Source organism: Pseudopipra pipra, chromosome 5, assembly GCF_036250125.1.
Source record: "Pseudopipra pipra isolate bDixPip1 chromosome 5, bDixPip1.hap1, whole genome shotgun sequence".
Classification (NCBI taxonomy): domain Eukaryota; kingdom Metazoa; phylum Chordata; class Aves; order Passeriformes; family Pipridae; genus Pseudopipra; species Pseudopipra pipra.
The window spans coordinates 72766582-72790548 of NC_087553.1; the positions used below are offsets into that span (position 1 = coordinate 72766582).

The 23967-nt window shown below is 48.4% G+C and overlaps 1 long non-coding RNA gene across 1 annotated transcript; it reads left to right on the plus strand.

The window, feature by feature from the left end:
- The first annotated feature begins 17546 nt into the window (after positions 1-17546).
- On the plus strand, positions 17547-23584 carry LOC135415316 (uncharacterized). The gene is made up of 3 exons (XR_010431079.1): positions 17547-17893; positions 18854-18959; positions 22893-23584. It is a non-coding gene; the product is annotated as an uncharacterized LOC135415316 (long non-coding RNA).
- Positions 23585-23967: the final 383 nt, after the last annotated feature.

The window sequence follows — 23967 nt, forward strand, 5'->3', positions numbered from 1 at the left end:
CTGGACTCTCTCCAAAGGGATCTGGGGTTGTTTTCTCTGTAGGCCATAAGATACCACTGCAGGAGTGGTTGGAGGGGGCTCTCTGCCAAGCCCCAGATGGATGGGACCAGCGAGCTTCCACAGATTCAAAATTCCCTTGAAAGCAACACCCAGCTGTCACCTCCTGGAAGCTGGATGTCCTCAGAGATGACCCAAAGGAGACTCCTGCAGGGAAGTGTTGTGGGTGGCAGGAGAGCTGGTTCTCATGCCCTGCACAGCCCTGCTTCAGAGCCCCAGCCCATGAGATGTGCAGCCATCAGAACTCCTTCTGACATGGTACTGGGGGCCATAAAGGATGGGAAATCCCAAGGGAATATAATGTACCTGTTCTAGGACCGAAAGCCAGCTATGCCAGCAGCTCCTGTGCTGGAGGAGAGTGGGTGATTCCCAAGCACATCCTTGCTCAGACAAGGGGAGCTTGGGCAGACTGATCCCACCCTGCAGCTGACTGGGAAGGGTGACTGGGAAATCTTTCCAATCAAGTTTTCCTCCCTCTCCTTCCCTGCACCACGGATTGAGTCACAGTGAGTCACTCAGCACCACGGGCAGTTTGTGGCATTGATGTCACTCAGCACATTTTCAATGGGTTTTCCTCAAGCTGAATGTTTTATGGGACATGTGGCACAACAGATAAGGCTGTGAACGGGGATGAAGGGGCCTTTGGGATTCTTTTCCCTGTGCCTCTGTTCCTTCCTTAACTCAAGATGATTAAGCACCTGTGGCACCCCAACACTCATGTTGGGGTTTGGGTTCTGGTGCTGCTCCACTGCTGGGATCAGTCTGTGTGTGTGTGTGTCCCTGATCCAGGGGAATGAGGTGATTCAGGTGGGAAGTGGTGCTGAAAGGTCTGTTACAGTGTGGGTTTTGATGGAAAGGCAGAGAATGATTTTTCTGGTGAAAGCAAGGCTTGGGAGTGCAGGATTTGGGCAGTTCTCAGAGGGAGAGGCCCTTCTCAGCTGTTGAAAAGCAACATTTCTAGTTTAAGCAAGTTGTCTGAGCTCCTGGAGGAGGTAGTGGAGAAACCAATGCATTTCCAGGGAAAGTTTTTGTCCTCCAGCTGGGCTAATAACCTTCTGGTTATTAGAAACCTTCTGTCTCCATCCATCTGCTATCAAAAGACCCTAAGTAACTGTTCAGCTTGGACACCTACCTTGTCAAATGCTAGAATTAGGTGATGTTGAATTTAAAGAGAAAAGGAATTCCTTAAATGAGGAGGGAGGGAGTTATTTCAGTGCTTGAGACCTGCAAGACAATGTGGAACCTTTTCTGGGGTGTTAACTCTGGAACCTACTAATGGAGAAGGTATCATCCAATTAGTAAGAATAAGAGATTCTCAGCAAATTTCCTTCCTCTTTCCTTTTTCTTCTCATTCATCCCTGGCATGCAGCAAAACCTGAGGTAGCTGCTTGCCCTTCCTGAGGATGGCTGGTGTGACTGAAATGAGAACACAGACAGCTTTAGGGCTTCGTATTCTTCTTTTCCTCTGCTCCTCCCAGTCTTGCAGCAGCGAGTTGTTTGAAATCTGTGCTGAAAAACTCCTTTCTCTTTGAACACCTTAACCCACCCCAGCAGCTCTAACAGGCACGTGAACACACACAGAGCTACAATGGGCTTTGTTGCTGTTGCTGTTGTTTTGATGCCGAACAAAAGTCCTGGCTCCCACCCCCCTCCTCACTGTCTCACCTTCAGGATTGTGTGTCAGGAATCAATGCTACAGATGTTGACTTAGCCATGGTGCTGGCAGGAAACTTTTAATACATTTCAGATACAACAACAAAGAGCAGATGCCAATTCACGGGGAGGGAAGAGAGATGTTTTGATCTGGGGGGTTTTGGAAATGAATTTTCATGCAGCCTTTCTTTCCAATTTTATAGTTTTTTCTTTTCCCTGGAATGCATATTAAATGCTGATAGCCTGTTATCCTTGACCTTTAGAGTCTGTGAATTTGAAAATCCAATTCCCTGTGAAAAGCAATGCATACAATATGGACTTTGAAGAAAATGCCAGTAAGTATGTTATTTTCTTTTTGGCCCTGCAAGGGCCTTCTACCAACAGAGAAAAGGCAAGAGCCCGACTTGGGTGTAATGCAGTCAACAAGAGGAGAGTTTTCCACGCTTTGCAGGCCATGGGTTTTGTTCCCTGAGTAAGTAGGAAGGAACATTAAGTTGTTAGGAGAGATAATTCACGTTCCCTTTTCTCAGCATTGCAGTTATTGTGCTTTTTAACTCCTCTAGTGCTGCCAGATGTGCTCAGAGCACCTTGGTAGAATGTGTCTCTAGATGGGCCACCAGTGTCCTGGTGGGATTATCTTTAAACACTGATAGAGGAGTCTGGGAAAATCCTAATCACCTCTGCTTTCTGATGTGCTGAAAGAATTCTGGTGACCTCCAGCAGTGTTGGGGACAACCTTTGGAAGCTGCCTGGCTGTGCTGGGAACATCCCTGAGGAGTTTTCTTCCAGATGATGTGTAGAGAGGTCAGGACATTATTTGTCCAGCTGTACTGGTGGACATCCACAGTCCAGGAAACCCACTGCAAGTGCTCAGTTTGCCAGATATTTCCCTTCTCTCATCCCCAGCCACTCACCACCTTTTCAAAACTGCTTTTACTGGGCAGAGGTGCCTTGGCACTTACACACTCTGCTCAGAACAGCACAATTCCCCACTCTCCAGCTTCTGGCCAAGAATGATGGTTACCTTATTTTTGCTTTTAAAATATCCCATGTTTCCCTATGGAAAAAAACTGGGAAGGGTGTTCAGGAACTGTATTAAACTCATGAGTATGTTTACCAAAGGCAGTTGGATCACTGCGGGGTTGGTAAGATGGGAAATGCAGATGTTTTAAGAACATACCAAAATCAAGGAACAAAAGTCAGAGTTTAAAAAAGAATTCTTTACTGTGAGGGTGGTGAGGCCTTGGCACAGATTTCCTAAAGAATCTGTGGATGCCACATCCCTGGAAGTGTTCAGGGCAAGGTTGGATGGGGCTTGGACCAACCTGGTCTAGTGGAAGGTGTCCCTGCCCATGGCAGGGGGTGGAACTGGACAATTTTTAAAAGTCCTTTCCAACCCAAACCATTCTATGATTCTGTGAGCTTCCATTCCTGAAGAATCCAGGCATGATCCCATTGCTTTCCAGGCTGTAGGCTCTTAGCAGATCCACAGGACTTCTGCAGCCTGAATGTCTGAAAAGCTGATCTCTCTTATTCTCTGTGGACAGAGGCCAGGCAAGGTGGCCCTTCACCATCACCGAGCACCACGAGGCTTGGGTGCTTTCACTGAGAAAGGGCTGCAGGAGGAACTGGAATTACCCCTGTGTGCAGGCACTGCAGCTCAGGACTCAGGCAAAACACAAATTCTTTGGGATTAGCTTCTCTAATTTTTATAAGGAAGCCAAACTTTGTATGAAATCCAAAGGCTGGAAAGTCACGTGGAGCAAAACTCCCCAAAGTCAGGAGCTTTCGGAATCATTTTGCTGGCAGCTAAACTCTGCCTCAAACAAGACATGGCTCCTAAGTCTCTTTGTGTATCTGAACCTTTTTTTGCACACCCAGGCTCAGGCAGGGAGCCTGTGGTGGAGCAAGGAGGGGAAAGCAGGTCTGTCAGACTCCAGGACGGGCCTGTGATGGGTGGACACCTCGCCGCTGGCTGTGCTGCCTGTGAGTGGCATGAAATGAATCTTCAAAGAGCTCTGTGGATCCTCTGCCCTCTCTCATCTCCGTGGTGGGCAGCCCTTTGGTCTTTGCTGGCAGACAATGTCACTGCAGGGTGGTTGGCACACACAGATATTCTGTGCCATGCTTGGCTTTTCTGATTTTTTTTTTCCCTTCCCCTTCTTATTTTTTCCCCCACTCTCTTTTTCCTTCTAATTTAGAGCTCTAGATTAAATTCAACTTAATTAGAAGGATTATACATCTTATAAATTTAATATTTAATATGCAAGCATAGGCTTTTATTAAAGATGTCCTAGGAGGAATGGTAATGAGCTATTGCACAATAAATAGTTGGACGGAAATGAGTGTGATAAAGGAGAAAGGAACTGGAACTTGTGGAGAAAGGGAGGGGGAAAGGGGATGTGAATGCTTGGGAAACATCTCTGGTGACTGCTCAGAGTGCTGCTGTCATCTCTCTGCTGCTCACACAGTGACCCTTCCAAAAGCAAGAGGAATTTTCCTTCAGCATAGGCAGGAGAAAAGATTTCAGAGGCTGGGGAAGGACATGGGGAAGGTCAGGAACTGGAGATCTTTGCAAAGAGGAGAAACTCTGGTGTAGGGTCCTCTCTGAAAACCACTTGAAGGAGTTGTGAACTCACTGCCTCCAGAGCTGCTGGAGGGGGCACCTTGGGTCTGATTTGGAGTCTATTTTGCCCATCCGTGCCTCCTTCTGCCCTCAGGAGCAAGAGCCAAGGCCCAGCTGTGATGTGCAACATGACAAGAAGACCTTGTCTGGGGAATTGGAACATCCCCTTAGGCTGGTCCTGTTGTACTTCACATCTGTTTTTTCAGGGGCCGTCCACTCACCATGCCAAGAAGGGGAGCTGGGTGATGGAGGGATGGATCCTGGTGTTATCTCCAGGCAGCCTGGGACAGAATTGAGAGCCAAAGTGGGATTCACCTCATCAAATGTCTCCGACTTGTGAGCTGGCACTTGTGTTCCCACCATAGATGAGAGGGATCTCATTAATACCATCAGCAGGATGAGGGTGTGAGCCACTGGGCCACATGGACGTGTTTGTTTTAGGATGAGACAACTGACACTGTAAATTCTGCACAGGTGACATCTCTGGTGACTCCAAGGGATCTGAGGCTGGTAAATAAAACGGACCAGAGTTTGCTCTGCAGCCTTGAGGGCAAAGGGACCAGTCTGACTGAGGCTGTGAGAGCAGCAACAGGTCCCTTCACCTGTCTCAGGAGGCTCAACAATGAACTAGAGTGGACACTGTGGGCTGGTGCTTGGTGCCATGCCCAGTCCCAGTTTGGTTCCTAGGACAGAAAAAGCACTGCCCAAGCACTGTTGCCCACACTGAAGGCACACTGTTGCCCATAATGAATGTTTCCCCTCCTGTCAAATGATCTTCACCACAGGTTTTGTCAGGGACTGGCACAGGCTGCCCAGGGCAGGGGTGGAGTCACCATCCCTGGAGGTGTTTAAAAACATGCAAATGTGGCATCTGGGGACACGGTTTAATAGTGGGCTTGGCAGTGCTGGGTTAGTGGTTGGACTTGATGATCTTAGAGGGCTTTTCCAAGCTAAACAATTCCATGATTCCGTTCTGTCTGAGTGCCAAAGCAGAGCTAAGTGAAGGCACATCTGGGAAAACAGGCCTGGGAAGGTACTGTGGTCCATCAGTCCACCTTAAGGAGTGTCTGGTACCAGGGTGGGGAAAGAAGATACCAGCAGGTAATTGGGGGAGCACTGGGAAAAACTGGAAGTATGTGGTGGGTGGCTGCAGAAATGTGTTGGGTGATGCAGAAATGGGTTCTGGTGTATCTTTGTGAAACCTGGTAGAGAACAGGGCCCACCATGGTCTGTTGGAGTAACTGAGATGGGGAACCAACTGACTGATGATTCTGTAACTCAGAGAACCACTGGGGTCAACACTCTGCTGAGTCTTAAAAGGCCAGTGGGAGAAGAAGGCATCTCCTCCTGGAAGTGAATTCAACCCAAGGCTTTGGGCAGCTGGAGCATCCCATTAGGGTGGTCCTGTTGCACTTCACATCTATGTTTTCATCCTATTACTGTGCCAAGACCCTTCCCTCCCACTCTTCCAGGATGTTCTCATCCAGATTAAATCTTCTCCAGCACTACCTGTGTGAATTCCTGTATGGGAAGCTGCTCTCTGGAGGGTGTATCTGAACTCAGGTCTCCTTGCCCACCCTCAGGATTCATCTCCATGTGTTTTAATTTGGCTCCTAGGGATGCACAGGATGGAGATAAATCTGCCACCCATGTAACAGGCAAACAGGCTTCAGGGCTTGTGCAAATAAACACCTTTTTGTTTCCATCCAGGGTAGAAAGCCCGGGAGTTAAGGAGCCATGTAAATACACAGTTTTAGGCCCTTTGGATTTATGCAACAGAGCTGGCAAACAGCTGGAGCTAACTGTGGTTGCTCTGGTCAGCAAACAGGGCAGTTTTTATCTCCACAGATGGCCCCCCACGCCTGGTATTTGTAATTACAAGCAGGGATTATGCAGGAAGGAGATGGAATCAACTCCGAAAACCCAGCGGGCAGCAGGGGAGCTCAGGCACAGGCTCCTCCTGATGGAGGCAGAGATAGTACCAAGCTTGGGGTGCACATGTCAAACCCTCAGTGATCCTGACAGAGGGGGATTAAAGCCGGGAGGAGGGAAGGGGGAAACATCTGATTAACATTTTTGATGCGTGCCCAGGGCTAACATGGTGTGCTAATGAATACTGGGGTAGCAGCAAAGCTTTCCTAGTGCCCTCTGCCCTGAACATCCTCCCAGTAAAGCCGGACATGGACAGGATTTAACTCCTACTCTTTGAGTACAGCTTTGGAGCACAGGTTGGAGGGAGGAGTGCTCTTGCTGAGGGCAGAGTGTTGCAGGGAGATGGAGGAAGGAAAGCTCCCATTCTCGTGCCTGGTCTCCTATTTATCATGTGAATAAAATAACTAGAGAACCTGGCACCCCAAGGTGGATATGTGGTGGCAGGGGATGTCTGTGTGGCTGGTTTGTTATCCAGCAACTCCAGGAGTCCTGTCATTTCCCATGCTGCAGTGCTTGGGAATGCTGGGCACTGAGCACATGCTGCTAGGGAGGCAGGATGAGGAAGAGATCAGGGCTGGGAACTACACAGAGACACTGGGGTGGAAAGGTGCAGGGACCCTTTGGAGACACAGCAACAACCTCTCCATGTCCTTGGGAAGGTGGGATGGTGGAGTCAGCAAAAAATCCTCCCAGGCACCAAGATCAGCCTCCAGCTTTGGGAAGAACTTTTTCTCCTCCTTTCCCTGAAGGAGTGCAGTGGGAATGGCAATCCTTACTCATACCCTGAGGGTAAAACAGGGACAAATCCCTAGGGAAGCTGCAAGTTGTTTCTGCAGATAACCAGGAGTACTTGAACTCCTCAGAATTAGCAGGGCTGTAGAAAAGGGATATCCAGACCTTCCCACAGGATATCTGCCATGGCTGATGGGGTTATTATGGTCACCTAAAAGAACAGGGCCCTGTGGGACCAAATGCTGCACAAACCCAGAGCAGGAAGATGCTCCTTGTCTTCAGGCAAGAAGACATTTCCTTGGGATGAAAACACCTGAGGAGCTTCAGACTTGGCAGGGGATGAGGAGATCAGCCCATTGTGGAGAGCTACAGCAGGCTGTGCGCCTTTTTGGGCTCCAACACACCTCACAGGGACACCTTGCCCTCCAGGCAGCAGCAAATCCCTTCCCTTTCCCTTTCCCTTTCCCTTTCCCTTTCCCTTTCCCTTTCCCTTTCCCTTTCCCTTTCCCTTTCCCTTTCCCTTTCCCTTTCCCTTTCCCTTTCCCTTTCCCTTTCCCTTTCCCTTTCCCTTTCCCTTTCCCTTTCCCTTCCCTTCCAAAACCTTCCAACCTTCCCACCTTCCCTAACCTTCCCTTCCCAAACCTTCCCTTCCCTTCCTAAACCTTCTCTTCCCAAACCTTCCCACCTTCCCTAACCTTCCCTTCCCAAACCTTCCCTTCCTCCCTTCTCCCATGCAAAGTGTTGTGTCCTGCCTGACTGGGAACCAAAAGTCAGAAAACATGGTTGATGACTCTCTGTTATCTCTCTTTATCAGGAGAGGGAAAATTTATGGTAAAAGAAAAGGGAGGAGAGAGAGAGAGGGAAGATAATATTTGGGTCCAAACCGTGTTTGCAGTTTTTCTGCATCGTCTCCTTTTCTGAAAGCATCCAAACAAGACAACAGGAGCTGATGATTCAATAACGCTCAGGGCCGGGAGACAATGGGAGGAAGAAAAACAACAAAGCGAAGAGGGTTTTAATAACCGTTTATTGAGGCTGTAATTAAATTTTGGTGTCTGTTTGGAAAACAAGAATCTCATTTTGTGCCTGCCCCCGTCTCCCCACCACATCTGCACCCGTGTGTTCTCGTGGGCAATTACAGAGCCTGCTGTGAGCTGATTAGCAAATACAGGTGTGGCAGGAGCTCTCTCCTGCAAGGGAAAAGGGAGGAGGAGAGGGGAGGATGAGGAGCTTTTTCCAAGTCTGGCACCAGCCCCATGCAGGTGGGGAGCAGGAACCTGGAAACAAATTGTGGAGCCAGCGTGGTGCTTCCTTGATGCTTGATAGAGGTGAGGGAAGTGTGGGGAGGGCAGGAGTGTGGGGCTGCATCCCTGGTCTCAGTGATTGCCAGTCTGATTTGGCTTGGAGTAGGGATTCAATCCCTGTGGGAAGGCAAAAGGATGCTGAGCACCAGCATGGGAGTTGTGGCACCAAGGGTGTTACAGTCTGTTTACTTTCCATGTGGGCTAAAGAAACTTTTGATGTGGCTAAAGAAGCTTTTCACAGGCATGTGCATAGTGACACATAACAGGGCACGTGCTCTGAGGCTGAGGGCACAGAGGACAGATATTTATGTCCACATATATGGCCCTTTCCTGTCCTTCATCACATGGCCTGATGGGCTCAGGCAGCATAAATGTGAGCTCCTCAACCCTGCCAGAGCACTGACCCTCAGAGTGCTGGTGGCATTGGCCAAAGCTCTACCAGGGACTCTGCCTAAAACTGTTTTCCTGGCCCTGGGTCCTGTGTTTGTACAGTCTTCACAGGAGAGGTGGATGCTTTTGTAGAGAGATGAAGAGCATGGTAGAGGCACAGCCTCCTTCCCACATGGAGAGCCATGTCAACACTAGGATAACATAACTGGGGCCAGAAAATGGGAGACAGAAACATGCAGGTGCTCTCCAGCTCCCTGTGCCTCTTATAGAGGAGAATACAGTATTACACTTGGAGCTGCTGTTATCCAGCAGCTATCTTTCCTCCCTGTGCTCTCCCGGCCTGATGAAACTCAAGGAATGACCAAGGAAAACTCCACCCCAGCTGGACCAGTGGGACTAAACCAGCATTTCTCCCTCTCACAATGCGCCTTCAGGGCTCATTGCCTGATTTCTGCCTGGTCCTCAGGAAGCAGAGCAGCAGCACTGCCCCGGCAGCTGCCTGGGAGCCCATCCCCTCCCTGCATTAGCCGGCTAACTGACAGGAGCGGAGTGGAGGCGCTGCTCCTGCTCCTGATCCCTGGCAGAGTTTTTCCCCGGGCAGAAGGGCTGCGTTCGACCTTCATTTGTATGCTGGAAGCACCACTCACTTAGCAGTATCTCCTGCCATCAATAAACCAATGCAAACAGAGATAAGCCAGATAAAGAGAAAGTAGGTCACTTGTGCAGCACAATGACACCCAGCTCGGTTATTCCTTACACAGCCTCAAAGTTAACTCTCTCTCCCATCATCCCATTTCTTTTGTCTTCCTCCTTTTTGCTTAGAGTTGCCAAGGAGCTGGGACAAGCTATTTAGGCAGATATCAAACCCTCCTCACAGCTCTGCCATGCACCAGGCTGAGGGCACGTGGAGTTGCTGATGGAAGGTTTGGTGTCTTTCACAAATTCTCTAAACTCTGTGTTGCTTTTCTGCCAGTTAAAGTCCTGGAAGGGTGTTTCATGCTGATGGCTGGGGGAAGCTGGCTTTGCTCCTCTCAGGAGCTGCTCTTCTTTGTGGCATCCCTGCCCATGGCAAGGGGTTGGAACTAGATGATATTTAAGGTCCCTTCCAACTCAAACCACTCCGTGATTGTACGAAGGACACACATTCTAGATATGTAGTTCCCATATTCTCTGCTGTGTCTCTGGAAATGTCACCCCTACAAATTCTTCCCTTAGTATCAGCTCACCTTTAAGCCTTGCTGTTGATTTAAAGCCACAAACTACCTCTGGCAGTGAGATATGATTTCATTCCCCGTTGCCTATTATTGACTTCTTTACCGTCAACCCAAGAGCTGTTTAGTGTCCCGTAAAATGTCACCCTTTTATCATGAGATGACAACATCTTCCTCTTTTTACATCACCTGAGACCACATTTGGGCTGGTAGCACCCAGGTGAAGAGCTTTGTGACCTAGACACCATCACTTGAGCCATCCAAGCACCAAGGTTGTCTGTGACTTCATTAACAAAAAATATCACTGCTACTTGTTGGTCGATGCATAGATTCCAAGTGCTGTTATGAAAGCAGAAGAACCTCTGGAGATGGTTCTAAGACCTTCTAGCCCTGCAAAGAAACAAGCATTAGCTCAGTCTTGGATGATCTCCAGAAAACAAGACAAGTAGGGATGATTCAGTGCTCTTTTTCAGAGATTTCTGTAAATGCTCTCTTCATTAGCATAAATGCTTGTGGGAAATACATTTTAAAATTTCTCATTGAAGTCTTTGTTCCTGCAAAAAGAAGGCCTAAAGGTGACCCTCATCCATCCAAGAAGACAGAAATGACACCACGGAAGTTATGTGGTGGGTATATCACCAGCTTGAATGGCAAATAATCTCTCCTCTGTGCCAGCTCTGCAGCAGGAAAGAAATTCATTGCAAAATAAAGAGATAAAATAAATAAATCTCAGGAAACAACAGCCTTCTGCCCGATATTCCACAAGAGGGAAACACAGCAGTATCCAATAATTCTGCAGTGAGCAAATCCCCCTAGTTCCAAATTGCTGCTGGGAAGCAAGGCACTGCTGAGCACCCAGATCCAGGCATGTGGCTGTCAAGGGTCACTGTTTACACACATTAACCAAAACATTGTCTTGCTCTCTGATCCTTGCTTAAGGCTGTACCTTCTCCTAAAAGCCTTTGTCCCACCTTTCCCAAGCAGCTGCCCCTTTGGTGTGATGTCTGAAGAAGGAGGAGCAGAGAAGGACAGAGTACCCACCTAAGGAGGTGTCTAGAGGTTCTTATCAAGGCTCTGAAACACTTGTGTGGGTCCTCAGATGCCCCTTCTACTCAGATAGTTGGTTTAAGATCCTTTAAAATACCATCACCCCTCAGGTCACTTCCTCTGAGAGACCACCCTGTGCTGCTTAGGCAGAAATCACTTTTCCTGCAGTTACCTTCAGCATCCCCCCATCTAAATATCTGTATTTTTTTCTTCAGAGAAGCTCAAAGTACTCAGTTTTTGGCATTAACTCTACCAAGTCATGGTACTGATCAGCTGCTGCCTTGGCTGGGGCCGAGGAATAGTTGGAAGCAGGCAAAGAAAGCCAAGAAAACTGAGCTGAAGGGAGCAAAAGCATCAGGAGCTGAGAGAGCTGTGTTCCTCTAAATCCCTGCAGTCCTCACTTTTAGCAACTTGTTCTAAAATTCTGCTGTTTTTCTTTGCCACTCTCTTTGCTCACCTAGCCAGGCTTGTGCTCCTAAAGATTGCCAGGCATTTAGATCTGGCTGATGGCAAGAACTGGAATAAAATTTTGCCGAACTAGCATTTTTTGTCTTAATTTTTCTTTTTAATTTAAATGCAGGTGTGAATTAAGGTGGAGGAGCTCAGCTCACTTCCCCAGCCCACCTCATCTGTAGGAATCACATCGATGTGAGGTGAGGGGAAAGAGGACAACAAGGTTCTTTGGGTTGGGGTGAGAACAGCATGAAAATCCCTACGGCTGCTCCCTGAGGGGATGCCCTGTTCATGGAGGGGCTGTCTTTGCAGCACAGGGGATGAGCTTTGCAGCAAAGATCAACACACACAGGCCAGAGAGCATTTTCCTCTCTCCTCCAGCTGCTGCAGAACCTGTGAGCTGGGTGTGAGCTGAATGCCAAATGCCCAGGGCCAGGGAGCAGGTAGAGCCTGCACAGTCACAAGGACACAGAGCTGGGTGGGAGTGTTGATCTGCTGGAGGGGAGGAAGGATCTACAGAGGGATCTGTGCAGGCTGGATCAGTGGTTGAGACCAGTTGTGTGAAGTTCACAAAGGCCAATGCCGGGTCCTGCCCTTGGGTCATAACAACCCCCTGCAGCTTCAGGCTGGGCCAGAGGGGCTGGAAAGCTGGAAGAGACCCTGGGGGTGCTGGTGAGACCAGCTGGACATGAGGCTGGGTCTGCCCAGAGGGGCAGGAGGCCAATGGCCCCTGTATTGGATCAGGAATAGTGTGTCCAGCAGGAGCAGGGCAGTGCCCATCCCTGTGCTGGGCACTGGTGAGAGACCTCAAATCCTGGGGTCAGTTTTGGGCCCCTCACAACAAAAAAGACATTGAGGTGCTGGAGTGTGTCCAGAGAAAGGAACAGAGCTGGGGAAGGGTCTGGAGCAGCAGGAGGGGCTGAGGGAGCTGGAGGGGCTCAGCCTGGAGAAAAGGAGGCTCAGGGGGGACCTTCTGGCTCTGCAACTTCCTGACAGGAGGGGAGGGCTGGGGGGGAGATCGGGCTTTGCTCCCAGGGAACAAGGGACAGGATGAGAGGAAATGGCCTCAAGCTGTGCCAGGGAAGATTTAGAAGGGATATTAGGGAAAATTTCTTCCCTGAAAGGGTGGTCAAGGACTGGAACTGGCTTTCCAGAGAAGTTATCCCTGGAGGGATTTAAAAGACATGTAGATGTGACACTTGGGGACATTATTTAGTGGTGGCCTAGGTGGTGCTGGGTTAACAGTTGGACTTGATGATTTTAAAAAACTTTTCTAACCTAAATGATTCCATGATACCCATCATCTGTGTTTCAAAGGCAGAAGAGGAGCAGGAATACTCTGATTCTTGTCTCAGAGGGGTAGCATTGGCTTTTCTCCCCCGATTTCAAGGAGCTGTGGGGACTGGCACTTCCCATGGGTGAGTGCCTGAAGGACAGGATGGATCTCAGCATGGATGAGCTTTCTATTGTGGTCTGTTATCCCCTTAGAGGAGCCATCCCCACTTCTGTATCAGTTGTATTTCTTCTGTAGGTTTTTATCTTCCCATTGAATTTGGCTCTTCCAAGAGCCTCCCTCCAAGTGGGCTCCTGGGCCAGCAGGAATGCTTTGCATCCTCTCTGTAGGCAAAGACACGGAAGTGAGAGGATGCATCTGGCTTCACATCCCATTCCCTCTGCTTCCTTGGCTTCATGGCTGGGTAACCACCTGCACAGGAATTAGTCAGATGACCTTCTGCCTGAAGTCTCTGTTGAAGCACCAGATCCGTTCACCAGCAGAGGTCAAGTGGCTCGTGTAGGGAACTGGGACAAGAATCCCTGACGTGCCAAATTCTCTCTATCCACTCAAATCCAAACCTGCTGCTCCCACCACCTTTGCCATTATCAAATGCCCCAGGAGGCGGCAGGGAACCTTGTCCTGCCACATCTCAGATTTGGTACTGGATCATCCCTGCATCTCGTTCATCTGTTCCCGTTCTCTCCAAGGCTGTTTGGAAATCAGGCTTTGCCGGCTGCACGTGCCCAGTCTGGCAGCAAAACCTCCTCCAGAAGCTCTCCCATATTCCTTGTTTGTTAATGTGACCCTAATGGCCTCATTAGTTTTAATTTGTTTGGCCATCAGATTTAGATGATTTAGATGAGTATTCCAGTGATAACGGGAGACCTGGAGAGAGCAAACAGTGACTAATTAATGCAGTGAAAGTTCCTGCCTGGAGTGGCTGTGGAGGAGGAGGACGGTGCTGGAAGGCAGATTTCCATGCACCTGGACACTGCTGGGCACAGCCACTGGTTCCCAGCTTCTGCAGAGCCTCAGAGCTGGTAAACAGCATCTGCATCCTGACCTGGACGGAGGTCAAAGAAACCTCCCCGACACCCCCAAGGCAGGGGCAACACCTCAACTGGCATGAAAAGCACAGAAACGTAGGGATGGATCCAAAGGGTGCTGATGGAGGTGAAATGACTCACTGCCCAACTTCACTGGGTTCAGACAAATCGGTTTAACAGGCTCTGAGAGGAACTGCTGGTGTTAGCCAGCATTCTGCTTGTCAGCACAACAGAGGCAATCTGCACCTTCAAGTGCAAATGTAGGTGTGGATGAAGGAGCCCCAAGAGGATGGGGTAGTGGCCAAAGCCTATTTTTGACATTAAAAGATATTCCCAGTGGAAAAAAACATCTTCAAATGCTTCTTGCTTTGCTCTGTCAGTCCCGAGGGAACTTCGCTTGGAGTCCTCTGATAAAAGCAGGGAAAACAGAACAGAAAGCAGATGTACTTCAGCCCTTTCTGGGGTAAAGAAAGGGGAGCTCTCTCAGAAATATTGTCTGATTATGTTCTTGTGATAAAGAAAACATCCTTCCCTCCTGTCTCCCCTCTGCAGCTTCCTCAGTGATGGATTAAATCATTGCAGCTCTAGGATGGACAGTGTTGTCTCTCCTGCTCAGTACAGAGTATTCTGGTTCAGACCTTGCCCATGGCCACAATATTTACCGGCTCTCTTCCAATCTGAACCCTCTTACTCCTTTTCTTCCATATTTCCCTGCATTTTGACATTCAGGTCCCCCTTCCTGCCTGAAAGAAAAGATGAAAAATAAAATAGGGGACCAGCATAACTGCAAGTTGGCTGATTTAGCTTGGATTTTTTTGCTCCTGAGAAAGATGCAGTCACCAGCACTGGTTTGCTTTTATTGAGGGCTGTGTTGAAACTTCAGCCAAGTTCTGGGACAAAGGGACTCGGCCTCTTCTTCATCTCCTGCTGTGTAAATAATATTTTGTCCAAATGGGTGAGTGACTCCTATAAGAAGGAGATCTCCTTTCCCATCCTATCTGCTCCCAGAACACTGAGATTGCTGCAAGCCTTCACTATATCACAAAACATCATCTCACCCTTGGCCCCACTCCTGTGCTCCCAGTCTCTGATTTTGTCTGATGTTAAATGTTGCTTTGTTTTTGCAAGTGGAGAACAAGCCCATGTGAGGCACTTGAGGGGAAATTCCCTTCCTCCCCAGGAAGCAACAGCCTGGAGTGCCAGGAGAGAGGCAGTTCACTTCTCTGGGTGTGTGTCTGCATTTCAACCTCGTTTCCTGTGTTGTCCTGCTCGTGGCTGGTTGCAAGAGCAATAAATTATGTGCATTTAACACAGCTCATGCCCACTCAACAGGAGCACTTCTGAGCAGATGCAAGAAGGGGTCCAATGCCACTGGTGAGAGGTTTGCTTCCACATTGCTCAGGGAGATGGGGAAAAGATGTGGTGAGTCCTCTTGCCACCATCATTTTTCCCCTCACACGTGATGAGATCTCTTCCCAGATAAACTTCATGTCAGTCCTCTTCTTCGCTCCTAGGATGAGGATCTTATCTTTTTAGCTGAGGAGACGTGATTTGCTGCAAGTTTTTGACTGTCAAAACCACCAAGTACAGACTCAGCTGGGCTCAGACTCTCCCTGTGGTTGAGGAAGACTGAGATGGGGTTGTTCAGACTGGAGAAGAGAAGGATCTGGGGAGACCTTAGGCCTCCTTCCAGCCTAAAGGGGCTCCAAGGGAGCTGGAACGGGACCATGGATGAGGGCCTGGAGTGATAGGATGAGGAGGAATGGCTTCAAACTGACAGAGGGGAGGGTTAGATGGGATACTGGGAAGGAATTCTTGGCTGTGAGGGTGGTGGGACCCTGTCACAGGTTGTCAAGAGAAGCTGTGGCTGCCCCATCCCTGGAAGTGTCCAAGGCCAGGACAGGACTGTGAGAAACTTGGTCTCGTGGAAGGTGTCCCTACCCATGGCAGGGGGTTAGAACTAAATTGACTTTAAGGTCCCTTCCAACCCAAACCATTCTATGATTCTGTGATACTCATTAATCAATGACATAATGAAACCTGTAACTTGACCCCAAAGCCAAATTCCATGATCCTGCTTCCAGCACTGATCCTACTGTAGCTCACTCTCCCTTTAAATTCATTTATATCAAAGCAGGGATGCTGACAGCAAGTAATACATCAAGAATACATCTTCTTTATTAATTAAGTAGAGGTCAAAGCCTTTTTGCGAGCTCAGACTCAGTACTGTTGGAGTCAAACTGTATTTAGACACAAATGCTGCCTGAGTTCTTCACATACATGAAGGAATGAGGGCACACCTGCATGTCCGAGCATTTGTGTGGTTCCAAGCTCTTCATCTTGTGCCTTGGATGCTTTAGGTATGGGCAGGGCTCAGTCCAGTTAATCAGCACACGTGTTGGCTGCAGTTCTTCAACTGGAAATCTCAGTAGGTGTGTGTTGGGGTGTCCTGTTCTCTGCACCATCCAGACTGGGAACATAAAGGCAGCACATGGCAGTTTGTTTCCAACACTGGAGCTCCTTCAAAAGCTTGTCTGTGTAGGTGTTTATGGCCAGCACAATGCTGTGTGGCTGGGACACCCCATGGTCTAAGGAGATGTTCCCCACAGCATATTGAGCTCTGGGGCTCTGGATTTCCTCCTGCTTCCCAGTTTCAACCCTGACAGACTGCACTGTCGGGAAAAGCAGAGAAAGCACCAGCAGAATGTTCAACATTTTGCAGTTTGAACATACCCTTAAGTTACTTCTGCTCTCTGATGTCTGTTCTGCACTGTTTGAGCAGGATCCTCACCATCTGGGCAGTACAAAAATACCCCCAAATCTACCCATGTCCAGTACCCAAGTGCAGGTGTCTCGTCTGGTACCTTCACACGCCTTCTCTGAAGGGCAGAAAACTCTTTTCAGGAGACAACAGCAGCCCTTGCTCTCATTAGGTCATACTGCTCATCATTAGCTGCCATCACACAGCATGGACCAAAGTACAGCTCGGCTAAAGCAGGACTGAGAAAATTGCTGGAGGGTTCATTACAGCCACTGATGCTGGGGAGATGATCACCTAAAAAGACACTGAGGTTGAATTCATCTGAGCTGGTTGTCTAGACTCAGGCTTTAGTTGGAGCAAAACAGGTGCTTCCAGAGCGTGATTAATCTCATTCTAAAGTAGACATCTCAAATAGGTCAGATGACTCATGTCCTGGCAGGGCTTATTTCTCTCTGCAGACTATAAAGGGAGCAGAAGGTGACCAGCTCAGCTGCAGACAATCAACGTGGTAGACATCAAACATTAGGTGAGATGAATCCCATCCCACGAGGCAAATCAAAGCAGTGGACTTTGCACAGTACAAGAAAGAGGTTAAAACTGTCTGGCCAGTTAAAGCCTCTGAAAGGAGTTGTTGAGGGAGGTGAATTTAAAGAGCAGTGGCATCAGGCCAAAGAACAAAACTTCCTTGTGCACATGTTGTCTGGCAATTATTATCCCAGGAATTGTGTTTTGGGCAAAGAAGGAAGGAAGGCTGAGGAAGAGGGTGAAGCAGAGTCGGTGCTGGAGGCTGTGCAGAGGCTTCAGAGAGGTCACTTCCCATCTCCACCATGACCATGAGCAGCATACAAGGTTGGGGGCTGAACTGCAGATGGGCCTTTGAGAAGACAGAGAGAGAGGCGAGGGGTAAGCAGGATAAAACCACTCAGGGGTTGCAATTCCATGTTCAGTGCTTCTGTCACCCTTCAACACCAGCCTGCGTGTGGTATGTGTGACACAAGAAAGGTGGGACAAGGACCTGCCATTCTTGTTTGATGAGTAGGCTCACCACTCCTCCAAGGGATGAAACTCAGGCCTTTGGGTCTGAGACAGCAAAAAGTACTGCCCAAAAGTACTGTTTGTGTCTGCAAGTGCATTTGGCAGCTTGGATGCATCTCCTTTTTTACAGGTTTGCTTGAGGAAGGAGCCCATCAGAAGACCCTACAGTGTCCATACTCTCCCTGTGCTGCAGAGACTCTTCTCCATAAAAGAAGGCTTCCTATCTGCTGGAGAATTTACCTGTGTCCAACCAAAGCAGTTCCCAGTTCACCTCCAGGTCTGCTGATGAGCTCCAGTGCTGGCATCTGCTCCTCCTGGGCTGCTCTGAGGCAGGGCCACGGCTCAGCTGTGCTTGGCACGCAGGAGGGAGGTGAGAGGCTTTGGGACAGGTTTGTTCCAAGTGTGTACCGTGGCTGCTGCCAGGAAATCAGTTCCAGCAGCTTATCCAACCATATGGGAACCTTCTGGGGTGTCTCTGTGGGACATCCTTGGGCTCTTGGCTTTGCAGGGTTGCAATTCCCTCCCTCCTGTGGCTTGCAGTGAAAGCTCGTAGGAAGGGGGCTGAGGGGTGACCCCTGAGTATATTTGAGACTGGAGACCTTGTAGGACTAAACCCACCCAAATCAGAGATTTCATGCACTTTTTTTTCATCCAAATTTCTTCCAGATTCCATTGGAGTTTAGCATCTGATTCCCTCAGTGTGGGGAAAGGAGGTGGGGGAGACCTTCCCTGTTTGCCTGTGGGGTAATTGAGTGGGGTGGCTCCAGTCCAGGAGTACTCCTGTTTCTCTCAGTGCTTGGCAAAGGAACAAATAAAAATATCCTCTCTGTTTAACACCTGAGCATTCTTCCTACAAAAGCCCAGCCCTGCTGTTGTCCAGGCACACATCCCTTTTTGGAATAGGAGCTATGGGAATCTCAGGAGCCTTTTACTCCCAGGAGGAGACCCGTCCCTCTGAGCAGAATTGTTGGTTAGTTAAAGCTGCCTGTTTATAAGTTTAGATCCCTTGTGCTTGGACAGTAATTGCAATTCATACCGAGCAATCACCGTGTCATCTGTCACAATAACAAACTGCTTAATGGATGGACACGGACGGGCCGTCACCGGGGCTCCAGAGACAGACATTTGCTCAAAGGGAGATGTCATTCCTTGCTTGACAAGGTCTAAGTAGTCTCAGGAGCTGCTGGGGTGTGTGAGTATGCCCAGGACTTCCCTCAGGCCTCTGCTCTTCCCTGATGTCTGACCCAAGTTACAATTTTGTCATCACAAATCCTGCTCTGCCCCTTTTCCTCCAGCATTTCCACCCCATTCCAACTTTGTCTTGCTGCAGGTTCACTCTGTGTCTGCAGATGAAGGGGAACACACATTCCAGAAGCCACATGTGTGTATCAAGGAGCAGATTCTTGCTGATCCCAGGCCAACAGGACCAGCTGGTGGTAAGAGGAAGAAGATGGTCTTGTCACTGGCATGCAGAAAGGTTCAAGGCCAGAAAAGTCAGGCTTGTGATAACTTCAATTGCAGCACTGTCTGGATCCTTCTGGGAGGAAATAGAGGACAAAAAGGCACCAGTAGTCGGGCTGAAACAGGAGGTGGTGGGTGTTGTTTTCATGGAAAAGCAGCACCATGGAGCTGAATTTCCCTGTCTACTCTTCCTGGTATGTGAGATGCTTGAAACAAGTCTTCCTTTGGGAGGGTGTCATGGAAGAAGAGGAAGCAGAGGATTTGGGACTGTTCAAGTGATTTTAGGAATTCAGCACTGCAGCTGAGACCTTGAGTGGAGAGACTGAAAGCTTAAATACACAGAAAATGAACTTCTGATGGAAATGTTATGCACACATTGGAAAAGAAAACTTGCTGTGTGGCCAAGGATGTGCCCAGCCACCACAAGGATGTGCTGCAGAGTTCCCTCACCCAAAGTGTCTCTAAAGAGACATGGGGTAAATCTGATGGTGAAGAGCTCCAGACTCCACCATCAAGACCATTCCTTATGCCAAGAGTATCTCCAAAGAGGCTGCTCAGCCTTTTTCTGCCACCCCACTCTACACCAGGTGGAATGGAAATGCAGAAAGTCTAACCTGGAAACCTGTGAGGTAACTCAGAAGTCCTAGGATGGGTATCTCAGAGGCTGGTGTAGTTCACATCCCCGGGCCTCTGTATTTTGACCACCATGGTAAAGAGCAGGAGATCTTGGAGGTTTTGTACTGGGTGGCTACAGTAAGAAGGAAAAATGGGGATGGGGGAGTAGGATAGTGGAGATTTTCCCTTTTGCACCTGAAGAAACACACTGGGCACCACACAGGCATTTCCCTGCCTCTCCCTCCGCTTTCCCTTTTTCTACTCTTTCCATGGGGAAAAGCTTTGCAAGGTATGGGATGCTGTGCTGTGGAAGATGACATTTTCTGGCCTCAAACTGATTGTCACATCAAGAGGGCATAGGAAAAAGGAGATTGCACCTCCCAGACAGGGTTGCTGTCTTACTATTGGGGGGATTGTTCTGCCAAGGTCAACAGTGAAGCAAAAAGAGGGAGAGCTCATTGGTACAGAAAATTTAATTGTTTTGCCAAAATACTTCAGTTAATTATCTCAGTTAATGAAATAATTGTCTTGGGTTTTTTTGGAAATGGGGCTTGGAGAGGCTCCTCTTTGCAGTGTCACCACACAGTGCACTGCAAGTGTTGCTGTGAGTTTTATGTGGTTTATTCATTCCTTCCTCCTTACCACGTGCAGGAGACGGTTTCCCAGAGAAGAGTTTACTTCCACTTTGTAGAAGTTCAGGCTTATCCCTACCTGCAGTACAAAAGGCTTAATTCAAACCTAATCATTACTCAGGGGAACTGACAATTTAGAGCTGTTCCCCGCAGGTGACACCTCCCTCCTCGAAATCAGAGGCATGATATCCCACTGCAAAGCCACCATCCACAAAGCTGACCTCTCCAAAGGCTGGGAATATCTGTGAGAGAGTGTCTTGGTTGAGGGCTGTCCCTCAGGTTTTAGCAGTGAGCAGATGCTGCCCTCCCTCTGCAGTTGGGAAGTCGGGATGGTGCGAGTAAAGTGACTTTTCCGAAGTTTCAGAGTGGAGTCAGGAATAGAAGCGATGTCCCTTGGCCCTTTTTTGGGATGAATCATCCCTGTAAATCCGCTTGCCTTGACTGATCTGGTAAATATAGGGTATGAAAAAGGGTGATTAAGTGACTTATCTGAAGTCACATGTGGCATTTATGGGATTTGGACACAATCCTAAACCGGCTCCACTGCTTTAACTCCGATGCTTTCCCGGCTGTAGCTGTGACCCTGAAAGCATGCAAACACCATCATGTATTACAGCAGCAGAGAATAAATTCACAGCCAGCCTGGAAAATCAGCTCCCTAAGGAAATACAAGATTAATCCCATACGGGAGAAGATGCAATCTAAAGCAGGCTGTTAATTAATTATTATTATCTTAACCAACCCAAGTATGGAGTCAGGGACACAAGTAAGGTTACAGGTTTTGACAGATGCAGATTGATTTCTTCGAGCATCCACAGCAGGCAGAGCAGCTAATCCCTTTCACAAAGGTGCGAATTGTTAATCTGATTTGCATGCTTGGCTGGCTGCTTTTGTCCCACTGATGGGCAGCAAACAGGAGGGGCTGGAAGCACCGTGGAAAAGGATGACAAACATCATGGAAACATGATGGGATCACTCACTCAACTGGAATGCTGCAATGGATAGCAATAAATTCTTCAGAGGGACAAGGCAGGCAAGGAGAGGCACTGGGGCATCCTTGTATATTTAGGAATGTTTTGGTTGTCTACAATTTAATGATGGTGATGATGGGGTTGAGTTGACAACTGAGGACATGATTGGACTCCATGATCTTAGAGGTTTCTTCCAAGCTGAATGATTCCATGATTCTGCTATTCTGTGATTAGAAGATTGAGAATTCACCAGACTTGGATGGATAAATGAGAAGTTGTGACTCAGCTGCCACCTGAAATTAATTTTTGATTGACTTTGGAAGGCATCTCTCTGGGGCTGGTTTCTGTCTTCTGAAACAGGGCAAACCAAAGAGGGAGGAAGGAGGTAGGTGGGGCTGGGGAGAGAAGGAATGAAATTAAACAGAGAGCAGCTCTTAATTAAGGCTGAGGAGCACATCTGAAGACACTGACAGGTGGTAGCCGACTTTAGTACCTTGCAAGTGAACTCATTAAACACCAGCCTGTCCCTGCATTTTTAATATCTGTGAAGAGGATGCTTGAGTCCCTTCTCGGAGGAAAACAGACCTGTTTAGCATTATATTATATTTAAAGCACACAGCAGTGCTAAATTTGGGGCTGGAGCTCAGTCTTGTTAAGCCAAAAGGCCCAGTTCAAACTGATAAACAGATTTTTCTAGCTTAGAAAAAATTAAACTTCTTTTTCTCTTACTGTCTTTCGTATTGCTGATGAAAGTTGGCCTCTTATTTTATCTTTTAGTCTTAGGCAAGTTGTTCTATAATCAGACTCTACACCATCAACCAAGTCTCCAGTGGCCACCCCAAGAGCTCAAACAAGCAGCTCAGCAGAGATACCTACAGAGAGACACCTAAATGTGGGTGTCTCCATCTCTAACCCAAGTCTTAGCCCTTGATATCAAAACTGTAGATGTTACAAACGAGCTTTTCCCTTCAGCCTCCTTCAATAACCAGCCAAATGTGACTTTTTGCCTTCTGGAGTAAAATCCTATTGGGTTTTTTTTTTTGAGTGATCTGAACTGTGTTGGTGACAAAGGGGTCTGAAGGAAATAAATCTGTCAGTGGTGAAGATAGCTCAGGAAAGCACCAGAACCTGACCTTGGAAGGGTATCCAGACAGCTGGATCGCTTGTGCTGGTGCTCCTGCTTTCCGGCATATAGTAGTACACTCAGAGAGTTGTCAGTATTTCACTCTTGCAGGACTGTGTGTAGCATTTTGGTGGTGGACACAGTTTTTATCTACTCTAATAAATTTAATAGTTCTGGGTCGTGGGTCTCAGCACTACAAAATCTGAATTGTTGGCATAGGCCAAACACCATTCATGATTATCTGTTTGGATGAGGGCACCTTGTTCTGGAAGCCAGGAGAGCAGCAGAATTAACACAGCCCCACAGGTGTGCAGTCAGCATGAAGCTGTGGATTTGTCACACAGAGAGATGGTAGGACAGGTCATAACTGACCACTGCTGCTACAGGGTGGATGCAATCTGTCCCTCAGGAGCTGCTTCAAGGCCAGGCTCGATGGGATTCTGAGCAACCTGGAATAGTGGAAGGTGTCCCTTCCCATGGCAGGGGGTTGGAACGAGATGATAAATTTAAGGTCCCTTCCAACCCAAATGATTCTGTGACTCTGTTATTCTCTCTGTGTAACTTCAGGGCAAACTCCCCTGACTGAGCTGCCAGTGAAGGACTTGCACCCAGCTGGATTTGGGAGTGAACAGCCACATATCAAAGTCCAGGTGAGCAAAGTCAGGCAGATCCTTCAGAAGTCAAAGCTCCATGAAGTGCAGACACCTTGATGTCTACAGCACCTTTCCAACTGGGAAGAACTTTGCAGACATCATGGAAGTGCAGCCAGCTCCGGGGAGGAGAAGGGTGGCTCATGGACAGGGCTGAACCACTCAAACCCTGGGGTTACAACCTCCCCCAGTCCTTCTGCAGCCACAGCTGTGGCTCCCTGGAATGGTCCAAATGCCTTCATTGTTTTGCCCAAGGCCATGCTGGAGGTTGATTGCAGAGCTGAGAATTAAACCAGGTTAAATTCCCAGGCCATGAACTTTCCTTCCTTTCCTCGGAAAGATCCAAAAGGGATGTCTTGGTGTGTGATCCAGCAGCTAATCCTGCACGACGCCCGGCGACCGCGGCAAGTTTGATGACTGCAGTTGGTGACACTTAGTTACCCAGAAGTGCTATCAGCTCTGTAACACAATTTGCAGCAAGTCACCATTAATTAATGCTAAGTTATGAAGCACTTCCAGGGAAAGTGACACACCAAATGGACATCAGTGCAGGAAGAGTTCATTATGGCTCATGTTACGACAATAAAAGACGGAGGAATTAATGATGAATTTCAATGTTAAGTATCACTTTTCCCATGCTTTAATGCACCGTCTCAGGAGGGAGGGGGCACTTGGAGAGGAACTGGAGAGGGGCAGTGTAATTGTAGCTTGAATAAAGAAAAGCATATTCTTCAGACTGTCTGTGTACAGAGTGTCTGAGCTGTGCCACGCTCACACCCCTCTGGGTGCGCACACCCCCTACGGATCCCCAGACCTCTAAACACATCCTAAAATGGTCTGTGACATTCCATATGCTCCAAGGTACATATCATGCCTCTCCACCAGGAGAAAAATTAACTTTAGTAGACCTACCTCCCACTTACAGCTGTGTTTTGATGGCTTAACTGCTCACCATTTACTCTAATGTTGATATGTCCATCCCACCGCACTAG